This window comes from Alligator mississippiensis, chromosome 2, assembly GCF_030867095.1.
Source record: "Alligator mississippiensis isolate rAllMis1 chromosome 2, rAllMis1, whole genome shotgun sequence".
Taxonomy (NCBI): domain Eukaryota; kingdom Metazoa; phylum Chordata; order Crocodylia; family Alligatoridae; genus Alligator; species Alligator mississippiensis.
In genome coordinates, this window is record NC_081825.1 from 31870959 (window position 1) to 31895837 (window position 24879).

Sequence of the window (24879 nt, forward strand, 5' to 3'; positions counted from 1 at the left end):
CTGAATTGTGCTCCCATGCTCCAGCATGTTCACTATCCTTCCCAGTTTTGTGTCATTTGCAAACTTGCTCAAGAAGCTCTCAATTTCAGCATCCAAATAATGAATTAACATGTTGAACAGTACTGGGCCCAGGACAGGCCCCCTGTGGGACTCCATTCAAAACCTCCTGCCATTCTGACAAGTATCCGTTTATAGTTACCCTTTGCTGGCAGCTATTGAACTAGCTCACATTTCTCCAATTTATCTATGAGAAGGTCATGTAGGACTTTGTCAAAAGTCTTGCTGAAGTTCCGATACACTATATCAGCAGCATTCCCGTCATCCACCCAAGTAGTTACTTTGTCAAAAAAGATCAAGTTTGTTTGACATGTTTTGCTCTTAGTCAATCTGTACTGGCTGCTTCTGATCAGCTTTTCCTCCTCCAGATGCTTGCAAATGGACTTCCTTAGCATTTGCTCCAGTAACTTCCCAGATAGTGAGGTGAGGCTAATCAGTTTGTAATTCCCCAGGTCTTTTCCAATTCTCTGATACCTCCATCTCTCACAACTTCCTGAATATTATTGCCACCGTTATTTAACAGTTGACCCACAGGTTCCTTGATCTTTCTTTTTTGGCCAACATATTTGTAGAGCCTATTCTTAGTTTCTTTAACTCCCTTGCCAGGTGCCGCTCATTCTTTATCTTTGCCTTCCTGATTTCATCCCTGCATTTTCTCTCTATTACTTGAGATGCTTCCTTGGTGACATGCCCACTTTTCCATTGCCTGTATACTTTTCTTTTGTATTTAAGGCATCCTAGAAGCTCCTTGTGTAGTCACATTGGTCTCTTGCCATTCTCCTTGTCCTTCCATAGTGTTGGAAAAGTTTCTTGTGTAGCAGCATGAAAAATGGACTCACCTGAAGGAATAGGAGGGGCTGCCCTGCAGAGGGACAGAGTGCGAAGAGACAGAGTTTGTCCCAGTAGGGACACCATTTGCCCTGAGGGCAAGTGGAGCTGTTTCAGAGGTAGCCCTCTTGGAAGTGGGAGGAGTGATGTAACCCCAGCAGGGTTTGAATGAGAAATGTCAGCAAAAGCCCAGGAAGAGCCCTGGCCTAGGATTGGCTGAGAGGCTTGTTTAAAAGAGGAGAGCAGTTTTCCCAGGGGGAAGAACAAAGGGGAGAGAGAGTGGGGGCAAGAGGCAGGCTGGAGACCAGGGAAGGGATCTCCCTATGGCCGTCCCCCCTGCACAGCCCTGCAGAAGTAGCAGCAAGAGGCTGCACCGAGAGTGCTACAGTGTGTCTCTTCTCCCTCCCTGCCCCTCTATCCCTGCCAGGGCAGGACAAGAGAGGAACTGCCTGTGAGGAGACTCTGAACCTGGGAAGACCCTTCTGCAAGCCCTGTGTGGCTGGGTGAGCACAGCAGGCGAGGGGGATGCAGGGCCAGGGGGAGACTGCTGGAGACTGCCATGGTTTTTCGCCTGTGTGTGAGAAGCCACCAGGGAGGGGCAGGTGCTGGAGGGAGCCCTGGGCTAGAGGGGCAGGGGCTGCTCCAGCCACCAGAAGTCCCAGGGCAGGCAGGGCCCAGGGAGAGGCTGCATATGCTGGGTGCTGGAGGCTGCGCTGGGCAGGGGAAACTGTTACTATCTGCAGCCCAGACACTGCTCCCTGCTGAGCCAGGGCAGGCGTCTGGGCAGGAATCAGCTCTCTTGCAGGGACCACAGGGGAGGAGCCACCACCTGCTGCATGGATCCCTGGAGGATGCCAGCACCAGGGGCTGCCCACAGGTCCTGTGCCAGGGACACAGACGCAGTCCTGCTCCCTGAGACACCCATCCAGGGGCAGTGCACACAGGGTCCTCAGTACACAGTGTATAAGTTACAGACGGTGTAAATAAGTTCTTGATAGTTTATTAGTTGGAGTATAAATGTATTTATTTATTGGTTCCTTATTTATCATGGGTAATTTGTATACCTTCCCCTAGTGTAATGTATATCCAAGAAGCATTAACCCTTAAACCACCATCACCAGGTCACGCAGTGTAACATTTGTTCTATTGCATCAGCTATATGTTACCTTGTAAATAATTAAATCCTCTAAATAGTTTGATTGTAAGGGAAGGCTCTCCACTTGGGGACACTGCAGCACCTACCCAGGGAGCTGAGTGGGGCCACTGGCTACCGGGTACCCCAGGATCCCACTATTCAGGTGAGGGCGTGGGTAGTGTCACACCCAGGGTTATACTGGTTAGGCTTCTAATACTGTGTCCTTTACAATTTCCTGGGCACCTTTATTCTTTAGTCTGTATTCCCATGATACCATACCTATTAACTTCTTGACTTGGTTGAAATCTGGCTTTTAAAATCAAGTATCCAAGTTCTGCTGAGCTTATGCTTCCTGCATTTCAGGATCTGGACTTCTGTCATGTCATGTTTGCTTCTTCCCAAGCTGCCTATCATCCTCACATCCTCCACCAATTCTTTCCTATTGGTCAGGATAAGAACCAAGACAGATGATCTCTTAGTTGTATCCTCCATCTTCTGGAACAGAAAGTTGTCCTCCACACAAGTTAGGAACTGGTTCAACATGTTATGTCTGGCTGTATAGTTCTTCCAACAGAAGTCCAGAAAATTGAAGTACCATCTCATAGCTTTTGTCATGAGTGCCTCATCCACTTCTTTCTGACTTGGTGGTGTATAATAAATCTGCACCATGATATTGGTGCTGTATCTTTCACCTTTTACCTTCACTCAGATGCATTCGGATCTGCTATCTTCTTTCTCCTGAACCAGAGAACGTGTATACATTTTTGACATAAAAGGCAATGCCACCACCTTTCCTCTAAACCATATCTATCCAAAATAGAATATACCCCTCAAAGTTGATGTCCCAGTCATAAGAGGTGCCCACCAGGTCTCTGTGATACCCATTAGATCACAGCTGATAAACTATATGACCAATGATTACTTGATGTAATATGCTTTTTGCAAATCCAAATTGTTTGCAAATTAGGGATAGTTACTTCAAAAGACCTGTCCTCAACTTTTGCTCAAACTTGAATATAAGTTCTGCAAGCAGTTGCTTAACTGTTTTGGTGTGTGTTGTTTGCTGAAGGAAGTACTGTTTTCATTTTGGTGCATATCATAACTTCCTGTTTTCAAGCTCTTTGTTATTCAAAGGTATTTAAAAATATATTATTATAATAAAATAGCACTTCCCATCTGCCAGACACAGGGCATAGAGAGCATAGCTCATTCCAGAGAGAAACCTGCTCATTTAAGTAGTTCAGCAAGAAAATCTCAGAAAGAAACTGCAGGGCTAGAGGGAAAAAAATATACCTGTCATACCATACATCTTCTAGGCTCTAAAGGGAACACACACTAATCATTAGAAAAGCAGGGCATTGAACAGAAACAAACAAGGTGAAAAAAATCTAGGCACATTTCAGCTTTGTCACAGCAAATTTCTTATAGAGAGCTCTTCAAGAAGCCCTTTCTTTTGACTTCTAACTAAATGATCACTACAAGATATAGGAGAAGTTAGCACTTCAGTGCTCTGCTACATTGACTCACAATGCAAACCACAAACACTGCAGATATAAAGGACTTTATTATGCAGCTGAGAGTGTTTTTAAAAGTTCAAATTAAAACTGCAGCTGTTCATATTTTTTTCTGTACTATATGATATTTATTGGAGTCATAAAGAAATTATAGGTATTCTATGGTACAGGGCACTGTTCTGTAAAATATTCGTATTTTACTGATACGTTACACTAGAGAAAGTGATTTGAAAACACAGAAACAACTGGTGTTTAAAATGCAAAGCAGAAATGTCACTGATCACTGGTATAACTATTACATTCAGGAGCAGGCAAAAATTAGTTTTACTGTTAGCCAAGGTTGCAACACTTTCTCTTCATCTAGAGTAATAATGTGCTTTCTCAGCAGAACATGCACATTAAATAAAATTAAGTAGCAAGTGAAGGAGTCTACATGATGGTGCAGCATGGTGTAAAGCTTTTATATATATAGATATATATAAATATAGATATATAGATATATATAAATGTTTAGTTTTTTAGAACATATTTGCTTCTTTTCTTCTACATTTCTTTGCTTATAAGTTCTAGCTCCCTTTGCTACCATGAGTCCAAATGTAAAGCTATCAGAGGGAGTAATAGTTTATAACCAATATAGTAACTATTTTAAACTAAAATATATTTTATATGGATCTGCTTGAAATCCCACTGAAATCAATGATTGAAAAAAATCCACTGATTTCAACAGGGCTTCAAACAGACCATAAATCATCAAGTAATGCTTTTCAAGAGCTTTGCGAGCTAGAAGATATTTTTTTTCTTATCCCTTGAGGAAACCAGGAATCTACCTTTTGCATGGTCACTACAATATCACATTTGATTCTGGGCCAGGATTGAGTATTGTCCATTGTGCATTTCAGCTCAGTGAATTTGTTTTAGAAGTGTTGGGGCAAAGTTCTAACTTGGGGATTTCAGCACCAATTTTGTGGTGAGTTTTTTAAAAGGTTTTTACTGGTAGCTGTTTTCAGCTGCTCAGCAGATGGACAAAGTAAAGGTGAAACAATCCAAGGAGCAAAGACACAGGAGGTTTTTCACAGAGGTTTGTGATTTATCATGAGTTGAATGGACATCATCACCACATATGTCATGTCTATGAGCCAATTGAAGTAGTTCTTAGCTTTGGTTGAATTAAAGGAAACATGTTAAAACATCTTATCTTAAATACTGATGATTTTAAAATAAAGTTTAATGACACCTTGGCTAATAGCACCGGCACAACTTCAGAATCTATCCAGTCACATATCGTTTTACTCAAAGCAGCAAGTTAGCACTTAATAATAGAAAATGCATATCACATAAAAAATCCACTTGAGATTGTCTTTAAAAGGGGAATGAGGAAGATGGAGGAATGTAAGGAGGGATTTTAAGTGCATACTGTACTCCATTCTGCACAACTGTTTGTTACAGCTGTAAATACTGTGTTATAATGCCAGTTTTCAGTGACAGAAAATGTTCCCGCTTTTCAACCAAGAGGATGTTCAATCTGTAAATCTCTTGGGATAAAAAAACTCCTGGAAGCCAATCTAGTGCACCTGGAAAGCCTGGTGAGCCAACTGACAGCTTTAAAACAATGCACATTTGATGTGATTTATAATTCACAAAATGGTTGATTACAAACCAAGGCTATGGAGAATTCCCTAGAAGAAGCTATATTATATTGAAGCTATCCTCTGTGCTCAATTGCTTTCAACCCAATATGAATCAATATTCAATTGTCCACAATAATTAGATTCCAACTGAATGTTTTGCATAAAGTTGTATGAGATGCGAAATATCTCATAAAGCAGAAACAATCTGAGGCTCAATCTCATCTTTGAGCTGGTTCAGAGCTGGTGAACTGTCTCACTGTTCAAAAAAAACACAGCAAAAGTCAATTGTGAATTGTAAGCTTAGCAAAGGAAAGCTATGGCAGTAAGAAAAAAAATGTTGTTTCCTAATTATGCTGTGTGTTACGGATGGATGAATCTTCAAAGGATTGAAATTCTGCTTCAGTTTGGTGCTTTATCCAAAGCCTATCTGAATCTCAAGTCTGAAAAATTATGTTGGAATTCCAGTGAGAGCAGACTTCCTTGGGAGATTCCTAACACATCTCCATTTTAAATCTATGGAAAGCTTATCTTGCATTTCCTTGGAGTTTTTTATTCCTATGTGAGATAGCAGCTGAGAGTAGAAAAACAAAACAAAACAAAACAAAACATTTATTGAGGTATTTCAGAAAACCCCAAAGATATGATTGATGCCTGAAAATCAAAATGGTAAAGGTTGCCTAGGGAAATGAGGTGCTTATTTTGCCATGCTTGTTTGGACATTCCTAATCTGGACTTTTACTTCTTAAGTCTTCCCTTCTTCAACACACTGGCATGAACTGTATTCTGTAGGTCAACAGTTGGCAACCCTTTAAGGCTGCAAGCCAAAATGACCCAGTGGGCACATCTACACAAGATGCTTTAATGCACAGTAGACCAATATACTGCACAGTAAGCATCACCATCTACACATTCAGATGCTTACTGAGCAGTACATTGGTTTACTCAATGGTGAATTTACTACGCAGGTAGCAAATTAACTGAGAAGTAGTTACTGTGCAGTATCTCACACATAGATGGCCACCTGGGAACAAATTTAGCTCCAGTCAGATTGGCAGCAGGAGGCAGGAGATTCCACCCTGCCCCAAGGAGGGGCAGACTTTGGGGTAGGCTCTGAGCTCAGAGCCTGGCCAGGACAATGTCCCTCTGCCCTAGCAGCAAGCATATCTCCTGGCTCCATGCTCCGTGCTGCACCTCGGCTAGCACCCAAAGAGGAGCTTGGAGCTCTCCCTGGCTGCTGCAGGGGGCAGAGCAAGGTGGGAGCAACCACATGTAGAAATGCTCCCCAGTAGGCTTAATACACAGTATTTGGACTGCACAGTAAACCTACTTTGAATTAACTGCACATGTAGACATGCCTAGTTTGGATCACAGGCAGGCAGGTGCTAGGACTGCTGCCACTTTTCCCTGTGGTGACATAGAGAAAGTACTTGCTGCTGCTGCTTCTCTCCACAGCTGCAAACTCTGCCAAAGCGCTCTGCTGTCAAATGCCACCGAAGTCGTATGTCCATGGGCTGAATCAAATGTCTCCAAGAGCCTTAGGTGAATCCTCAATGACTTAGAGCCAAGCAAATAGAAAACAGCAGCTCACTTTCTTTGATTTTGAACAACACTGCAGTTTCCTTTCCATCATGCTTGTGCAAGATGCAAGTAAAAGCAAAAAATTTGTCTCTGGGAAGCCCAATTTGTCACAATAGCAGAATCAGTCAGAAACAGAAAAGTTTTATGTGCACAGGAAGGACAATTACCTACAGGAATCGTCAGATTTTCATCAACTTTGAAGGCAAAGCCCAGGTTGAGCTTTAGAAGAATTTACCATTTTTCCTTATAGCTGATTTTCCACTTCTTGTACCTAATTCTAGAATCACAATCAAATGTCATTCCTCTCAGTTCTTTCCCACATTATTCATCAATACTTTGGGCTGAAAATGAAAATAGGAGTCATACTAAAGGTTTGTACTGAATATTCTGTCAATATATTCTGCCAAATTTTCAGCTACATGAATATTTTCATGAACAATGTCCACCATCCACAGAAATGTTTTTATTGAAAACCCAGAAGTCAGAAAACCAAGCTATATTAATTCAGATATATTGTTCTGAGATGCCATATGAGTTGTAGTTCCTCTTTTTCATGTCCACATTCACCTCTGTAGCCTGGGCTCTCCAGATGGACTACGCCTTCCAGAATGTCTAACGGCAGGTGATGAGACAGCCCTCGCTATGAAGAGGAGACAGTGTACCATGGGAGCCCAGTACAATCGGCAACTCCAACATATAAAAGAGAATGAAACCACAAGGCACCCAGATATAACTCTCCCGAGGCATCTGAGCAGCATTTTCAAATCAAAGCATTACATTTTGATTTTCTAAGGTCAATTTTTCCCATGGAAAACTTTGAGGGTCTTTTTTTCCCTCCCATTTCTGTCCAAATTTTAAATGGGGAAAAGGGAGAAATTTTGAAGAGCCTTAATAGACATTCAGAACAAATTTAATAGATGACCAAGAGCAAGACAGCCACTTTCCTCTCTAGCCTAAGGTCATCTTAGATTTCTCATTCTCCCCCCACAACCAACGCTTCAGTGCAGATATATTAATTAATATCCTTGGTAATATCCCTGACATATTAGGGTTAAAAAAGCTCCAAACATCAGATGTGGTATTGACTCTTTTGGAATCAGGGAAATAGGTGCTAATGCTCCTTAACATTCAAAGGGCCAAGTTTAGAAATGACACAAAATACACACTGAGAAGCACGTGCAAAAGAGAAAATTACCTCTGAATTTAGCCAATAAATAGCAAGCTATTACTCGGAAAGGACAAAATAAAAGCTCTGTTCTGGTATTAGCAGAACGTGGTGAAATTGAAGGCAATGCCCAGCCCGTGTTTATGGAGGAGTTTTCATTTTTTGCTCATTTCTCCTTGAGCCTGATCCTAGACTCACAATCAGGCTTTATTCCTCTCGCTTCTTTGTCAAATTATTCTTCGTTGCCATAATACAACATAAATTTCTCACTTTTGTTTTAGGCTGACAAGAGCCGTTTGCTCTTGATGACTGATGACACATAACAACAACAACAACAGATCTCTGCAGCACTCTCTCACTCTTTTGCTGACTGACCCTTGGGGGAAGTGGGAGAACAATCAAGAATTTTAAGTGATTTAATCACATTGTGGCAGATTTGGACATGACAGCTCTTGAGCTTGGGGTCTCATTTCCCCTGGGTGGCAGTACTGTATAGGTGGCTTACCCAACCCAGTGACAGGAGTGAGACTCTGTCCCTAGACTTATATCTTCTCTGATGTGCTCTTTGTAGGCCTTGGAAAATACTGGCTTCATTCTGACAGAAATTCTGAAGTGAATTTGACATCCTCCCCCTCAGTTTCCTATCTTAAGCAATGAAAATTGCTACTTGTAGATTCCTACTTTTCGTCCATCGCTGGATTTATTTGAACAGTTTGATAGTTTGTACTGCCCACGGTGCCACTCAGGGCTATCACAAGGAGTCTGACCCTGCGTGTAAGCTGATGTCTGTGCCCCTCAGTGATAGCATAGCTTTGTTTCCCTGGGTTCAGACTAGCTGATAGTTTAGTTGCTATTCTTGCAAGTACAGATTAGAAAGATCTGCCAATGTGTTAATAATTATTCTAATGAAGAACTAAACAAACCAGCCAGTGTGCCATAAGGACTGTTGCTGAAAGGAGGAAACAACATCAACAGAAAATAAAGTATGCTTTGGGACAGACATGGCATATGGAATATTGCAGTGTGATACGAGGGGAGGGAATGAGGGTTTTTTGGGGGTGGGGGGGGTTCGGTAAAGTGAGATATAGACTCTGGGTTTACACTTAGCAATTTGGTATGTCTTGGTTTTGTATTCTGTAAACACACATACTTAAATTTCTTGTTAAGAGGTTGAGTATTATATTTAAAATTGTACTATCTGGACTAAATATATAATTATTTATGGAGAACATTAAACATACAGTTGGCAAAATTAATCCTAGAATAATTCCTTTAACTTCAGTTGAATTTTACCATGGATCACTTTGGTCCTATGTCCACGTTACCACATTTCATGTTTACATAACTGAGATAAGGAAGAAGTGCAGGGAGTCCCTGCCCCGAACACAGATTCATAGATTCACAGATGTTAGGGTCAGAAGGGACCTCAATAGATCATCGAGTCCGACCCCCTGCATTGGCAGGAAAGAGTGCTGGGTCTAGATGACCCCAGCTAGTTGCTTATCTAACCTCCTCTTGAAGACCCCCAGGGTAGGGGAGAGCACCACCTCCCTTGGGAGCCCGTTCCAGACCCTGGCCACTCGAACTGTGAAGAAGTTCTTCCTAATGTCCAATCCAAATCTGCTGTCTGCTAGCTTGTGGCCATTGTTTCTTGTAACCCCCGGGGGCGCCTTGGTGAATAAATACTCACCAATTCCCTTCTGTGCCCCCGTGATGAACTTATAGGCAGCCACAAGGTCGCCTCTCAACCTTCTCTTGTGGAGGCTGAAAAGGTCCAGGTTCTCTAGTCTCTCCTCGTAGGGCTTGGTCTGCAGGCCCTTAATCATACGAGTGGCCCTTCTCTGGACCCTTTCCAGGTTATCCGCATCCCTCTTGAATTGCGGCACCCAGAATTGCATGCAGTACTCCAACTGCGGTCTGACCAGCGCCCGATAGAAGGGAAGTATCACCTCCTTGGACCTATTAGTTATGCATCTGCTGATGCACGATAAAGTGCCATTGGCTTTTCTGATGGCTTCGTCACACTGCCGACTCATGTTCATCTTAGAGTCCACTAGGACTCCAAGATCCCTTTCCACTTCTGTGCCACCCAGCAGGTCATTCCCTAGGCTGTTGGTGTGCTGGACATTTTTCCTCCCTAGGTGCAGCACTTTGCATTTCTCCTTGTTGAACTGCATTCTGTTGTTTTCTGCCCACTTGTCCAACCTATCCAGGTCTGCCTGCAGCTGTTCCCTGCCCTCCGGCGTGTCCACTTCTCCCCATAGCTTTGTGTCATCTGCAAACTTGGACAGAGTACATTTCATTCCCTCGTCCAAGTCGCTGATGAAGACATTAAAGAGTATTGGTCCAAGGACCGAGCCCTGCGGGACCCCACTGCCCACACCCTTCCAGGTCAAAACCGACCCATCCACCACGACTCTCTGGGTGCGACCCTCTAGCCAATTCACCACCCACCAGACTGTGTAGTCATCCAAGTCACAGCCTCTTAACTTGTTCACCAGTATGGGGTGGGATACCGTATCGAAGGCCTTCCTGAAGTCTAAGGATATGACATCCACCCCTCCTCCTGTGTCCAGGTGTTTTGTAACCTGGTCATAAAAAGAGGCTAAATTGGTCAGGCACGATCTACCTGCTACGAACTCGTGGTGGTTTCCCCTCAGCATAATTTGTCCTGCCGGGCTCTCACAGATGTGAGCCTTGTTAATTTTTTCAAAGACTTTGCCAAGGATGGAGGTGAGACTGACTGGCCTATAGTTGCCTGGGTCCTCCTTCCTCCCCTTCTTGAAAATGGGGACCACATTGGCCCTTTTCCAGTCCTCTGGGACTTGGCCCGTGCGCCATGAGCATTCGAATATTCCCGCCAGTGGCTCTGCAATGATGTCGGCCGGTGCCTTCAGCACCCTCGGATGGAGTTCATCCGGGCCTGCCGACTTAAAGGCATCCAATTCTTCCAAGTGACTCTGCACCATCTCAGGGTCTACGCATGGAAGTCTGGCTCCTTGTTGCTGCCTGTCTACAATCCCAGCAAGAGACTTGTCGTGCCCCTCGCTTAGGAACACTGAGGCAAAGAACTCATTGAGGAGTTCAGCCTTGTCCCCCCTGTCCGTCACCAATTGTTTCTGCCCATTTAGCAGGGGTCCTATTCCTCCCTGGGCCTTCCTTTTACTCCCTATATATCTAAAAAACAATTTCTTGTTGTCCTTTACTTGGGATGCCATCCTCAGCTCCACGGTAGCTTTGGCCCATCTAACTGCCTCCCTACAAGCACGAGCAGAGGAGGTATATTCGTCTTTGGTGATCTCTCCTTGTTTCCACTTTTTATGTGCTCCCCTTTTGGCCCTTAGGCTGCCCTGGATTTCTGCGGTCAGCCAGGGAAGCCTCCTGGCCTCTTTCCCTCTTTTACCTTGCACGGGGATCATCTTGCTTTGTGCCCGAAGGATCGTTTCCTTAAGGCACAGCCACCCTTCTTGAGCTCCCATCACTTCAAAACTCCTACTCTGCAGTGTGTCCTTGACTAATCGCCTGAGTTCATTGAAATCAGCTTTCCTAAAGTGTAGCACTTTCACCCTACTAGTTACCTCACCCACTCCACGTCTTATGGTGAATTCTATTATTAGGTGATCACTGTCCCCCAGATGGTTACTGATCTGTAGGTCCCCTACCATGTCATCCCCCGTTGCCAATACCAGATCCGTATGGCATTCCCCCTAGTGGGACCATGTACCTCCTGCATCAGGTGGAGGTCCTGTACACAAGTTAGAAACCTGCGTGAATGGTGGGACTTTGCCGTCTGTGTCTCCCAGCAGATGTCTGGGTAGTTTAGGTCCCCCATGACTACTGCCTCTTTAGCTTTTATGGTCTCCGTGAGCTGCCTCAGGAGCCCCGCATCTATTTCTTCCCCTTGATGTGGGGGTCTGTAGCAGACCCCTACCACCAAATCCCTTTCTCCTTGCCCCCCATGTAGCCTAACCCACAATCCTTCTACTTCATCATCTTTGGATTCTGTCTTGATGAGGGTTGACGTATATTGCTCATTGACATAGAGCGCAACCCCTCCCCCTTTTTTCCCCACCCTGTCCTTTGTGTACAATCTATAAACCTCAATATGTACCGCCCAGTCGTAGGACGAATCCCACCAGGCTTCCGTTAGCCCTACTAAGTTGTAGGTGTTTTGTGCAAGCAGGAGTGCTAGTTCATCTTGCTTGTTTCCCATGCTCCTAGCATTAGTATATAGGCACTTAAGCCCTGTGACAGGTGCCTTTGCTGCCCCCCAGCTCCGAGTCCCATGGGGCCCCTTATTTCTTACCTTCTTGTTTCTTACCTGTGCTGTACTGCTGGCCGCCCCATGGCTTGCAGGTTCCCAATGTTCTCCTTCTTCAGCCTGGGCTGTCCTTGTGGGTGCCACATGGTTTGGTGGTCCACAGCTTCCCCCGCCCTCATCTTCCCCTCCCCCCGGCCAGCCTAGTTTAAAGCCCACCGGAGGAGATCCGCCAACCTAGAAGAAAACACACGCTTACCTTTGGGGGGCAGGTGAAGCCCATCCCAACTGAGCATGTCCCTCGTCATGATGTGCGGGTTGTTGTCCAGGAAGCCGAAGCCTGCCTCGAGACACCACTGCCGAAGCCGCCAGTTGGTCTCTTGGATGCAGTTCTCATGCCGTCTTCCGCGTCCGGTCACTGGTAGGATGGAAGAGAATACCACCTGTGCACCGAACTCCCTCAGCACGCCGCCCAGAGCACTGTAGTCCGCCATCAGGTGATCGGGGGTTCTCCTGGCCGCATCATTAGTACCCACATGGACTAGGACCATGGGGTAGTAATCAGTGGGCTTGATCCTGGCCTGGATTACCTCCTTCACATCCCGAATCTTTGCTCCGGGCAGGCAATATACCTCTCGTGTTGAGGGGTCCTGGCGACAGATGGGCCCTTCTGTACCTCTCAGGATGGAGTCGCCTATGACGAGCACTTGTCGCCTCCTCCTCTGGGTCCGCTTGGATCTCTTGACCTGTTCGGAGCATGAAGAATGTGGTGTTTCTTCCTGCCCAAGGGTTTCCTCCTCCCCTTCCATCTCCTGCAGGGTCGCCAGGGCCTCGTACCTGTTCTCCAGTTGGACTGGAGGAACTGGTACCTGTTCGCTGGTATTGTGTTGTCACAACACATATTGTGTTGTCTTCAGGCACTTAGTTTTAGTGTAGACCTGTTGCCAGTCCCATTGGTGCCCCTGAGCCACTGTTCAGGCTGCGATGCACTAGTAGGCGGCCTGGTTTTGTTGGCTGCCCTTCCTGCCCATAGCAGTAGTAGCAGTGGTTTTCTCTTTGCCCCAGATTGCAATTTGGCCCAGCACCTCAAGAGTCCAGTTTACAGCCCTCCTGCAGAAATCTGAAGAGGCCATTCTGTGGTTCAGTTGAGTTCACAAAGATAGATGATTGCCATTCGCACCGGAGCAGTCAAACAGTATGGCTGGCTGGAGTGAAACTTGAAGCTTTCAGTGGGTGCTTTGGGTGATGCTATGTGGGCTGGGCTCACAACCTTCTCAGGGCAGGTGGTGAGGATGTTACCATGGGCCAGTACCACCCCCTGGTCACTAGAGTTTGGACGTTAGACTTAGAGGTGGAACTGGGAGTAGTGCATCCTGGGATGCTTAAGGATTGCAAGTTGCTCATATTATCTTTATCGAGCAGGTTAACAGTAGCTGAACATATGTTACTTAATACAATCTGAAGATATTCCTCTCCAGTAAAGTTGTAAGTTTGTTATTATGTAAGCACACTTAGCATATGGTATACTGCTTGAATGTGCAGACACTCACATTTTAAGTGCATTTAATGTGTACTAACTATCCCATTTGATGTGGTCCTTAGCTTGTCCTTGAGATGTAATGTAGGATTCAAACACCTCAATAAGATGAAATAGATCAAAATGGTATGTGAAATCCTTGAGAAAATACTTCAGGTTAAGAAAACAAAACTTTTCAGACCTAAAGGGCTCAAATCTAAAGGACATGCTAAAGGATAAAATCATTTCTATGGTAACTTTTACCAGACCCAAGGCACACATTATTAAGAAATCTTATTTATAATCCTTGGCTTTCCAAAGTTACTTCAGAGAACCCCTGAATGTAAACTGAGAAACATTGGGAAAAAAATCATCATTAAAAGTACTTCTTAGCATACTAAGAAGTTGTTGTTTCATGCTGCGTCAGTGCGTTCAGAATTTTTTTTAAAGTGCCAAGAAAATAGTTTTAAAATGGTGGTACTGTCATTTAATATTAAGTATCTGCAACAGGTACAGCAGCTGAAACCGATGGGATTATCCAGCTTTACAACCCCTGCTGAGTAAGCTGAACTAGAAGAAGGCTTTGTTTCTGATGGAAAAGGTGCCACCATGGCACCACAAATCAAACATATTAGGATTTACATTCTTGCCTCCAAGCTAAATGGTTGCTTGCTGCACTACATAAACAGAAAGAAAAATACTCTTTTGGCAGATGCCCTGACCTGTATGAGTTGAAGGCTACATAAAAGCTTCTGAGAAAGGCCCGACTAAAGCCGATCACAGAGAAATGTTCCCTTGGAGACTGCTGGTGTCAGCAGTTTTGGATAATCTCTGTCATATTAGTGACATTCATATTGTAGTAGTGATTTACACAGTCTCTAATACAACATTAAAAATGCGAGCACAATGCAAGTGGTTTGCATTCCAGTTCTGACATCTCTTTTCTGCCAGAGACTTTTAGAAACCACTAATAGAAACTGTTCTTACTAGAAAATGTACTGCAATAAAAATAGAACCTGTAGGAGTTTAATTTTTTTTTAAAAGGGCACCAAACCTAAGGAACCATCAGAAATATTTAGGCATATGAGAGGCTTATGGATTTTGAGGCCACACAATCACAGACAGTCTTTCATGATTGTTTTATGATTGCTGACTGGTAAAAGCACAGATTGTGTCACATTTGCTACTATTTCTATCATCTGACCCAGAAATCATAAAGTTCTATGCAGTCCCAAGGAGTCATACAGTTACTGAAGAGTGGGTAATGCTATATTATTCTTAGAAATATTAATGTTTTTCAATATTCTAATAAGTAAATTCTTATCAGTGCCCCAATGTGGCATAGCCTAATTTAAAAAAGCGATCAAGGGACTTAGTATTTGAGATGTTTGTCTCCTTTCCTGGTTGTGCAATGAATCACTTGATAAGATTAATCAAATTGTTCAATCTCCTGATGTAGCTGAGTTTCACCAAAAGTAAAATAGTCATAACAGTACCTACCTAACAGGAATGTCATAAGGCTTAAGTTAATAAATATTAATGCAGCACAATGAGATCCTTGGATGAGTGATATATAACTGCAAAGAGTTGTTGACACTGTTTACTTAAATGATAAGAGATTATTCAAATCAAAGCAAGTGATTTTGCTGTTTTCTTTTGCACTGGATGAGGCCTTACCTGGATTACTGTCTCCAGTCTTGGGATCCACTTCAAAAAAGGATGTGGAGAAATTGGAAAGAGTCCAGCATAGGGCAACAAAAATTATTAGAGAACTGGGAAAATGCTACCTACAGAGCCTGTACAATCTCTGTTTCTGGATATTTTCAAGAGTAGGTTAGACTAGCACATTGTGGCTAAGGACAGAAATTCCACATAACACGATATAAATCATCAGAAACTGATTCAAATTTGTAACACAACAGAAGTTCAGTGCACATAAATCGTTTTCAAAATGGCTGAAACCAGTTTACGATAAATCTGGATGGGCATAGTATCAGACTTAACTGACTTGGGTTAAATCAATTTACTGAAATTCTGTCTTAGATTTCCTCCAGATTCAAGTTAACTCAAAATCCCCTAGCATCCCAGGATGCTTTGCACCTCCCTTGCAAACCCCACCCTCACAGGGTGGGCAGGTGAGTGGGCTAGCCTTGGCCTAAGCTTTTTGCTCCAGCCAAGCAGGAAGGCATGCTCTAGCAACCCCCAGCTTCTGGCCTGAGCCACTGCAGGCATGTGGCTCCATTTCCAAAATCAGAAGTGAATGTCTGTTCACTTACTTACCAGTTCAATCTACTCAGCTTGGACTAACCTGGAAAGATTGAATTTATTTAGCCTCAGGCTTTGTAATTTTCTGTACTTAACCTACTGGAATGGTTTAGTCAGGGATGATCCTGCCTTGAGCAGGGAAGTGGCCTAGATGACCTTGTGAGATCATGAGTTCAGTTACAGTAAGAATCAGCCTGAGATTTTTCTCAAAGTCTGAACCAGAAAAATTCAGAGAAAATTGCCTAGCAGCAATCATGACTGCTAGGCATTGTGGACATGGCTGTACCAGCTCCATAGCACTCCCAAGAATACTGCCAAGAAGCACACACTGCCCACTCCTTCCCATTCCATACATAAGACTCATTGTGACAGGGTGTCATTTCAGGGGCCTTTCAAAACATTGGCCCACCCATCTGTCTAGGGCAGTCCATCCACCTACTTCTCCTGCCACACTTTTGATGTGTGTCCCAGGGGAGCTGGGGTGGCAGGAGGACCCTGGGCCGAAAGAGAGCCCCACTTATCTCTCTCAGAGCCCGAAGAGCTGGAGGGGAGACGAGCAGCGAAACCACCGGTGAAGGTGATTAGCCACGCGTTTATACAGCTGCAGACGAGCAGTATGGGTGGGAGACGCCGCCTGGGAGAAATAAAAAGTAGCCCTGATGATACGGCGGGGCGGCTGATGTGTGGAGGCTGGAGGGAAGAGCCCTCACATGGAGGGAATCAGCCGCCACGCCCAGCAGCGCAGAAAGCCGGGGGCAGAGCCAGAAGAGGCTCTGACGGAACCAACAGCAGAGCCGGCAGGGAAGCCAGATGCGACACCAGAAGCAAAGCCGGTTGGAGAGCCGGCAGAGACGTCAGCCACAGAGGCGGCAGGAAAGCTGTGAGCGGCGCCGACAGGGGACTTAACAGGTACACCTGCAGCAGAGCCAGTGGCAGCACCAACGGAGGAACCAGAGGCGGGAACCCAGAGAGCAGCAGCGGGGCAAGCCGGTGCTGAATCTGCATGGGAGCCTCGGAGAAGAGGTAACGAGAGGGCATGCCCAACGGGGCCCCATCGGGCTGCACAGGAGGGCGGCCGAAGACCCGTAGTGGGGTTAGACAGTGGAGCTCCGTGGCCCATAGTGGCCTCAGGAAGAGGCGGGGACTTAACACCCCAGTGGGGTGAGCTGCTAGCATGGTGGAACCGAAGCCCGGGGCAATCCACGCGGCCCAGGGGCCAGAGGCACCCTTTTGGGCCTCTCGGCCCAGTAGTTTAAAGGCCTTAGTTATCACGGTGGTGGTCAGGCACATCACGTCACAGGGTGTTCAGTATAGGGTGATAGGGAGCCCTATTAGAGGGACTAGGCAGTGGGACTTCGTGGACCTTACACCAGGCCTGAAGACACAGACGCGCAGCTGGCAAGCCATAGGCAGAAGTTGGGGAGGAGCCGAGGACACCAAAGGGGCCCGAAGATGGGCAGCCCAAGGTGGCGAGTGGCCAGGGTGTAGGGGAGGTCGGAGTCCTGTGAGTGCCCGCCAGAAGGCGCGACGGTCTGGGAGGCTGCCCCAAGGGGGAACCCCTCCACTGAAGCAACAAAGTAGTGGCAGGTGAGTAAGGGGGTCCCCCTGACGTTGGCAGGGGTAGCCTGTGGGGTCCACCCGCGAGCCCGGGACAGACGTGATCCATAGTTCAGGTGAAGGCTGCGCGGGAGCGCTTAGTTGAACGGAGGCGGGCACAATGTGATTAATAAGTTGTTTCTAAGGTGCGAGCCTGCCCATTTAATGCCCAATGAGAAGGGCATAATACACAGCTCCGGCCCCTCCTTTACTGTGTCCCATGCCTCGCAGATGACATCTAAATTACTCCCAACTCCCCTGGCCCCATTTCTGGGCCGTATTCACCCTCTGGCCCAAACTTAGGCTCAGGTGTCTGAAGACTTACTTTGGCCCATGCCCCCCCATCACTGGGGCCTCAACTCATGACCTCTTAATAGGGCCTCAACTCATGCCCCCTCACTGGGGCTCGCTTTATCAAACCACTGAGGCCAGCCTATACATAGTCCTTCTGGCTCCTCTCACAGACCCTACTTTATGCAGCCCCTGCATAGCCCTTCAGGACCACCTGCACAGACCCTACTCTATGCAATCTATATGCAGCTCTTCAGCCCCCCTTAAGCCTCTTAAAATGGTAGGCACCAAAGGTGCCTGACCACACCTAGTCATAGGACAGAAAGCCACCTTATAGTGCTCTTACCACCTCTATCAAGATCTTTGTCTCTGATGTGAAGTTTCAGCTGCTTGAAGGCAGCAGTGGGGTTCTCAGGGAAGCTTCACTGCCTCATATCAAGTTTGACACTTGGTCAGGGCATGCCTCTTAGCAGTGCTCTCAGGAGTACCGTGGAAGTGGTGTAGACATACCTGCATCATTTGGTTTACAAATGGAACCCTGCAGTTCAGTTTGCATGGGCTCCAAAACAACTGGAATGCTGAGTGGGGAAACAGTCTCAATTGGAAGGTACTTACAGCTATCCAATAGGGAAATATTGAAAACAAAGGCGTGTCTTAAATCTAACCCCTCTCCAGAGTTTACAGAACTTCATTTACTTAAGATTTACAACCTAGAACTGTCTCAGGAAAGTAAAGACCAACATCACCTTTTTTTTAAAACAGTGTGGATAACTCTTGTGCTCAAAACATGGCTGGACAACCTGTTCTCTGTAGTGATTACTGGCATCAGTAAACACAGGTATACATGAAAGAGAACAACTAACAACAAGTTTTTTTTTTTGTGGAACAGTAGAGGAACCTCTACAGGCATTTAATCTCTCTCTCTCTCTCTCTCTCTCTCTCTCTCTCTCTCTCTCTCTCTCCCCCCCCCCCCAACTCTCCTTGAAGCTGCCTGAGTGTACAACACAGAGCTATTCCTAGTTACTGTATCACCTGAGGCAAAGGAAAATTTGCCTAACCTTCCCCCCCATTTGCATAGGTAGCTATGTCAGCCAATCAAAAGCTGCTGATCACTAACCAGATTAGAAATACTGTCCCACCCCCAAAACACACACAATTCTGTTCCCTTGGAAAATTGCCTGTAGGATCAGTGAGTCCCACATGCAGAAAAGAATTCAAGATTCCCTGGCTGGAAAAAAGTGGTGGCAGGCACTGTATTTTACATGTTGCTTGATCCAAAAGGTGTGCTCTGAGAATATTTACCAGATTAAGCCCCTCAGGGGAGATAGGTAGAGGAACAGCTAGTTTCTGGATCTCAATTCAACTTTGGCACGAGACTAGCTGCCACCTACTCAACCCTCTCAAGACTGAGGCTTTTCTGGGCACGTGCAGCATCAGCAGCATAGGTAACTGAAACCTTTAAGTAAGGCTAGGAACAGACATTGCATGTTATCCCTGGACATGTTGTGCCTGTGTTTATCCTGAAACAGAAATATTCCAAGATTGGTGTGTACATACCTTGCTCTTCTAATCAGGGTTTAGTGAGTGGCTGAATGCACTACCACTTTTCTGCCATTGATTTGATAATGAAATCCAGGGACAACCCTTCAGAAGCACTTTACCATGTGCCAGGATAACTTATTAGTATTTCTTTTCCCATGAACCCTTTTAGGATTTTTTCCTGGCAAACAGACATGGACATCTGAATGACTGGATTTTGTTCAGGGATAAAATAAAACCTGTTTTTTTTCGCCTGGGACAAATGTGATATGTGTTTGTAGCCTAAGGCACTTACAGTTTTTAAATACCATTATGGTGAGACATCGCCATTAATGCTGCCCCCTTTCCCAGAAAATGAAAGGGAATCTAAACAGGAGTTTTCAGGACTGCAACTTTTGGCTTAATTGCCTGAATTCCTTCTACATTTGATTTTACATATTTAAGTCCTCTTTTGGATATGGCCCTGAAGTATCTTTGTTATCTGATAATTTCAGTGTGTTTTGAAGCATCTATAAAACATAATTTAATTTTAATAAATTATTTTAAAAATATTGTTATATATTGTATTTTCATGGCTAGAAAATAAGGCCAAGATATTCAATGATATTTAGTATTCAACCCTAAAACACGTGAGGAGTTAGGTGCCTAAGTATCTTTGAAGTTCTAGGTCTAAATTATTAACAAAGCTGGGAATTGTCTACAGTTATATCACAGTTAATAAAGATCACAGGAGTTGACAATTTGGGAGATTTTTAGAGCCGTATGTGTAATCAAAGTGAGTTTTAATATATCTATGGTACTTAGTCTCCAACAGTATCCTTGAAAAGAAAAAGCTGCACTCTTTCATGTGATCTTCATGAGAAAGCAATCCATCTCCCATTGTTTTTCTTATACAGATTGCACATGATAGTAGAAATTCACACAAATAAGTTGATGCTTGGTATTTCCTCTTTCAGGAAATTAGATTTTGATCAGTTATTAAAAAATATTTTATTGAGTAGAACTTGGACACCTTCCCTGGTGTTTCCTTGCCTTGTCACGTTCTTTTGTCTTAGTACTTTGCTGTTGGCCCATGAATAATGAAAACGAACAATCACATACAAGTAATGTCTCCTGCAGCGAAGCCCAGAAACTAATCTTACTATGTTTTTTCTTCTGCTTTTGAAAGTCTGGGCACCCCTCAGGGGGAAGAAGTAGGCACTTGCCCTTAACAATCTGGGTAAAAGGCACTTCAGACAAATCAGCAGGAGATTTCACAGTGCTCTAGTTGCTCACTATACTTAATATTGTAAATATTTGATATTGGCCTAAGGGGGGAAAGTAACTGAATTTTCAAATTTGTTAGTCCCTGTCTTTGTGTTTACTAATGAGAAAAACAAAATTAAATGTCAGCATTTATATATGATGCCATGTCCCTATATGGTCCTTGTGTGAGTCATATAATCCTGACACTTTTCCCATAATTTTCAAAGTGTTCCAAGAGACCTTGGATAAATTCTGCAGAACTGCAGGTGTAAAGAAGGAAATGAATCTACTGACACAGCTTCAGCAGACACTTTTACTCCTGTACATTAACTTTAGCTCAGCTGTTATCAGAATTATATAAAGAACATAAGGGAAACTAAAAAAAAAAATGACTCATGCTATTTGTTTTCTGCTGTGTCACTCCTCACTGCTTTTCTCTTTGTATTTCTAACTGGCTGGTGATCAAACAGACTATTGAGGTCACAGTACAGAAATGAATGGCAAAAGTTAAAAGTTGAAAATGTAATTATCCTTTTCTATGCCAAAGAGAATTACAAGAGCAACATCACTGTTGTTATAACAGAGAACTTCTTATAGTTTATGATGGTTTGATCTGGCATATATTATGTCTTTCTTTCTGGTTCTCTTTACATGCTTATTTAAACTTTTTACTGTGGTTTAACCACATCTTTTTTGAATAATAATGTTTAATGTATTCTGTTTGAGTTTAAATCCCTCACTTTATGTTCATCCCACATAGTGTTTTCAAATGCAAGTCTCAGATGCTAGAGCCACAGTTAAACTTCCTGTTCTTCCACAGGTCACAAAATCAAATACAGTAAAATCAGTATTTTAAGGGAAATGGAATTTCTGTTTCTTCCTTGTTTTCTTTTTTATCTTCTGCTGCATCTCATGATTCTTTTATTTTTATTAGATATTTAAATCAATCCTTTTCCTTGCTAAATTCTTTTGAGCTATTCAATTACTAGGTTGCTTCTGTATAATACACAAAGGTGTTTGCCCATCTACCTATTGGATTGTCATTATAAGAAAACAAACTGAAGGCTGCAACTGCACAGATAGATGAGATTTGAGTTCAGGAAGCCTACAATTGATCATCACAGCCTAAATCAGCAGATGTTACGGAAGATAGTGGGAATGGATGTTGGGGTTTAGCAGGAAATATGTTACAGGAAACAGAAAAGAAACACTCTAAGGCAGCTTTTAAATTTAGCATGTGCTTCTTCATTAGTCTTTCTCCTCTGATGCATACTTTATCATTCTTTTTCACTAATTTATATTTTACAGTGTGTTTTAAGCAAATATATTTTTGTTATATGTTCATTATTACAGGTCTTTCCCTGTAAGCTCATTAAGGAACTTAAGAATATTATTGACAATGCACGTGCTAAATCCGTTGGATACTGTACTTACCATCACCAAGACCAGTTTGATGAGAATAATGAGGAAATCCTAGCATTTATCCATCAGAAGAGAGCCGTATTCTGCAGCTGGCAAAATGAACCCTCCAACCAGCAAAAACAAGAGGCTTACCAGTGGCTCAAACCTCTATTTCAGAGAAGGCTACAGGACATCAAGAACCAGCATGGCAATCAAAGGCCTTGGAGATCCAAATTTTCACTGACCAACATGACATGAGAAGCTCCTTTCAAGCAAGAAAAGCTATCCATGGGCCATATTCCAATGGCCCAACCCCCTTGCAATCCCAAGACAGCTCCAGTCTTCTCATGGACAATGCAACACTGGAAGGAACACTTCAAGACTACTCAACAGTGAATCTTCCTTCCAAGTCCATCCCTCAACACCCAGGAATAGAACTTCTTGCTGATCCCCCATCCTTCAAGGAAGGCTGGCGAGCCATTACTTAGACCGAGAACAATAAGGCACCAGGTCCAGATGGTATCCGTGCAGAGGTCTTCAAAGCCTGGTGGAACAGCACTAATGTGAACATTTCGCCAGCTTCTCATGAAAATATGGGTTAATGAGGAAATTCCACCTGACTTAAAGAATGCCAATGTTTTGCCCATCTTCAAGAAAAAGGACAAGTCGGTGTGTGGGAACTGCCGAAGCATTGACCTGCTCCCCATTGCTGGGAAGATTCTTACTCGCATCCTTCTTAATTACCTCCTCCCCCTTGCCAAAGATGTCCTCCCAGAATCCCACTGTGGCTTTAAACCATTTCAGGGTATCACCAACATGATTTTTGTTGCACAACAGATTCAGGAGAAGTGTAGAGAGTAACACCAAGAGATATTTATAGCATTCATTGACCTAACCAAGGCCTTTGACTCCATCTATTGTGAAGCCTTATGGAAGGTACTGGTTAGATTTCATTGTCCACTGAAGTTCATCAGTGTCCTCAGGCTACTCCATGATGGGATGACCACCATAGTCCTTTGCAATGGATCAGAGACAGATGTATTTACTATTCATATTGGTGTCAAGCAGGGCTGCATTATTGCCCCAGCCCTTTTTTCCATCTTCATGTGATTTTGACTGCCTTCCTCCTGGGACTGGAGTTAAATATTGAATGGACAGTCAGCTTTTCAACCTGTGGGACCTTCGCAGTGAAACAAAAGTTATCAAGTCTGGTATCACCAACCTTCAGTACACTGATGACTGTGTTATACTTGAACACAGTGAGACCAATCTGTAGTACACCTTTTCTCAGGTGCCTATCATAGCCTGGGACTTTCTCTAAACATGGGGAAGACCAAGGTGCTTTATCAGCTGGCCTCAGCACAAGCTTCTCCCCTCGCTCAATAAATTACTATTGGTGGAGAGCCCCTGGAAACCATGAAGCATTTCCCATACCTTGGCAGTCACCATTCCCAGTCAGTCAGTCAGTCTAGATGTAGAAATCCAATTTAGGGTTTGCCATGACAACATATCCTTCAGAAAGCTGCTTCACCATGTCTTTGCTGATTAAGATCTGTAGAAGGAAACTAAGATCCTAGTCTAGAATGCAGTGATTTTCCCCATACTCCTCTATGAGTGTGAGACGTGAGTGGCATATCAAAGTCATCTTAAGCACCTGAAATGATTCCATTACTTTTGCTTCAGGAAGATCCTTTGCATTAGATGGGAAGACCACTGCACCAATGCTAGCATCCTCTCTTTAACTAACATAACCAGCACTGAGGCAAAGATCATGAAACATCAACTCCACTGGTTTGGCCAGCGTGTGTGGGTGGCTGGCACTGACCTCCTGATGCAAGTCTTCTTCTCTCAACTTAGTTATGGTGAGAGGACCCACGGAAGACAGAGGAAGTGCTACAAGGACACCCTGAAAGCATACCTTAAGAAGGGTGACATCAACTCTGCAAATTGGGAAGTGCTGGCTGGTAACACATCTCAATGGCGCTGTACCATACATTAAGCTACAGCCCACTTCAAAGAGAACTGTCTTGCTCAGGAGACAGTAAACAATAGAGGTGGAAGGAAAGTGTAGAAAATTGTGCACCCTCTCCCTCCCCAAGGTACTACTTGTCATATCTGTGGAAAAACTTGCAAAGCATGGATTGGATTCCTCAGCCACCTTAAAACTCACCAGTAAGCTGCCCACCCCCGCAGACATCATCCTCATATTGAGGAATAGCTGATAATGATACCCATATACGCACCAGCTACTAACTTGTTTTTAATAAATCAATCATATGGCGTTTGTTCTTGATGAGTAAGTTTTCATCCAACTCTGTTAACTGTTGGTTCACTCCAGTTTCCAGTAGGGTAACTAGCGGTGGGTGACCAGGGTATGAGCCATGAACACTAAGTAAGTCAACTCCCCCTCTCATCGCCACCTTGTAGGAGATGCTGCTGGTTTGGAGGTAGCTGCCAGTGCGGTCAGCAGCCAGCAGATTAACCCTCTTGCCTGACCTCACAGCTCCTTTTTTGACACCAAATTAAGGATTTCACATTGTTGCTTGCTATGGGAATCTCTTGCTGCATCAACACTATAGCTGCTGGATACCCAAACAGTCACCTCCCCTTGCAGCAGTGGTGGGCTGCATGCCCTACCAGGTCTCTGCCAGGTTAACGTCATTGATTTTAAACTGGGTAATTCCTGTTTAATGCCAAAGGACTCGATAGGAGAATTAGATCTGAGGCCATTTGTCTATTTCCAAATGAACCCTGAATGTGTTGGAGATATCAAAAGCTGAATATATATATTTTAAATATACAGATGTGAAACATTGATACTTAATGTCTTTACCATTTGTAATAGGAAACACTCCTCAGTACT

The 24879-nt window shown here is 44.1% G+C and overlaps 1 long non-coding RNA gene across 1 annotated transcript; it reads left to right on the forward strand.

Annotated features, from left to right (window-relative positions):
- Positions 1-19044: 19044 nt before the first annotated feature.
- Positions 19045-24309, forward strand: LOC132248309 (uncharacterized). The gene is made up of 2 exons (XR_009459477.1): positions 19045-19276; positions 21969-24309. It is a non-coding gene; the product is annotated as an uncharacterized LOC132248309 (long non-coding RNA).
- Positions 24310-24879: the final 570 nt, after the last annotated feature.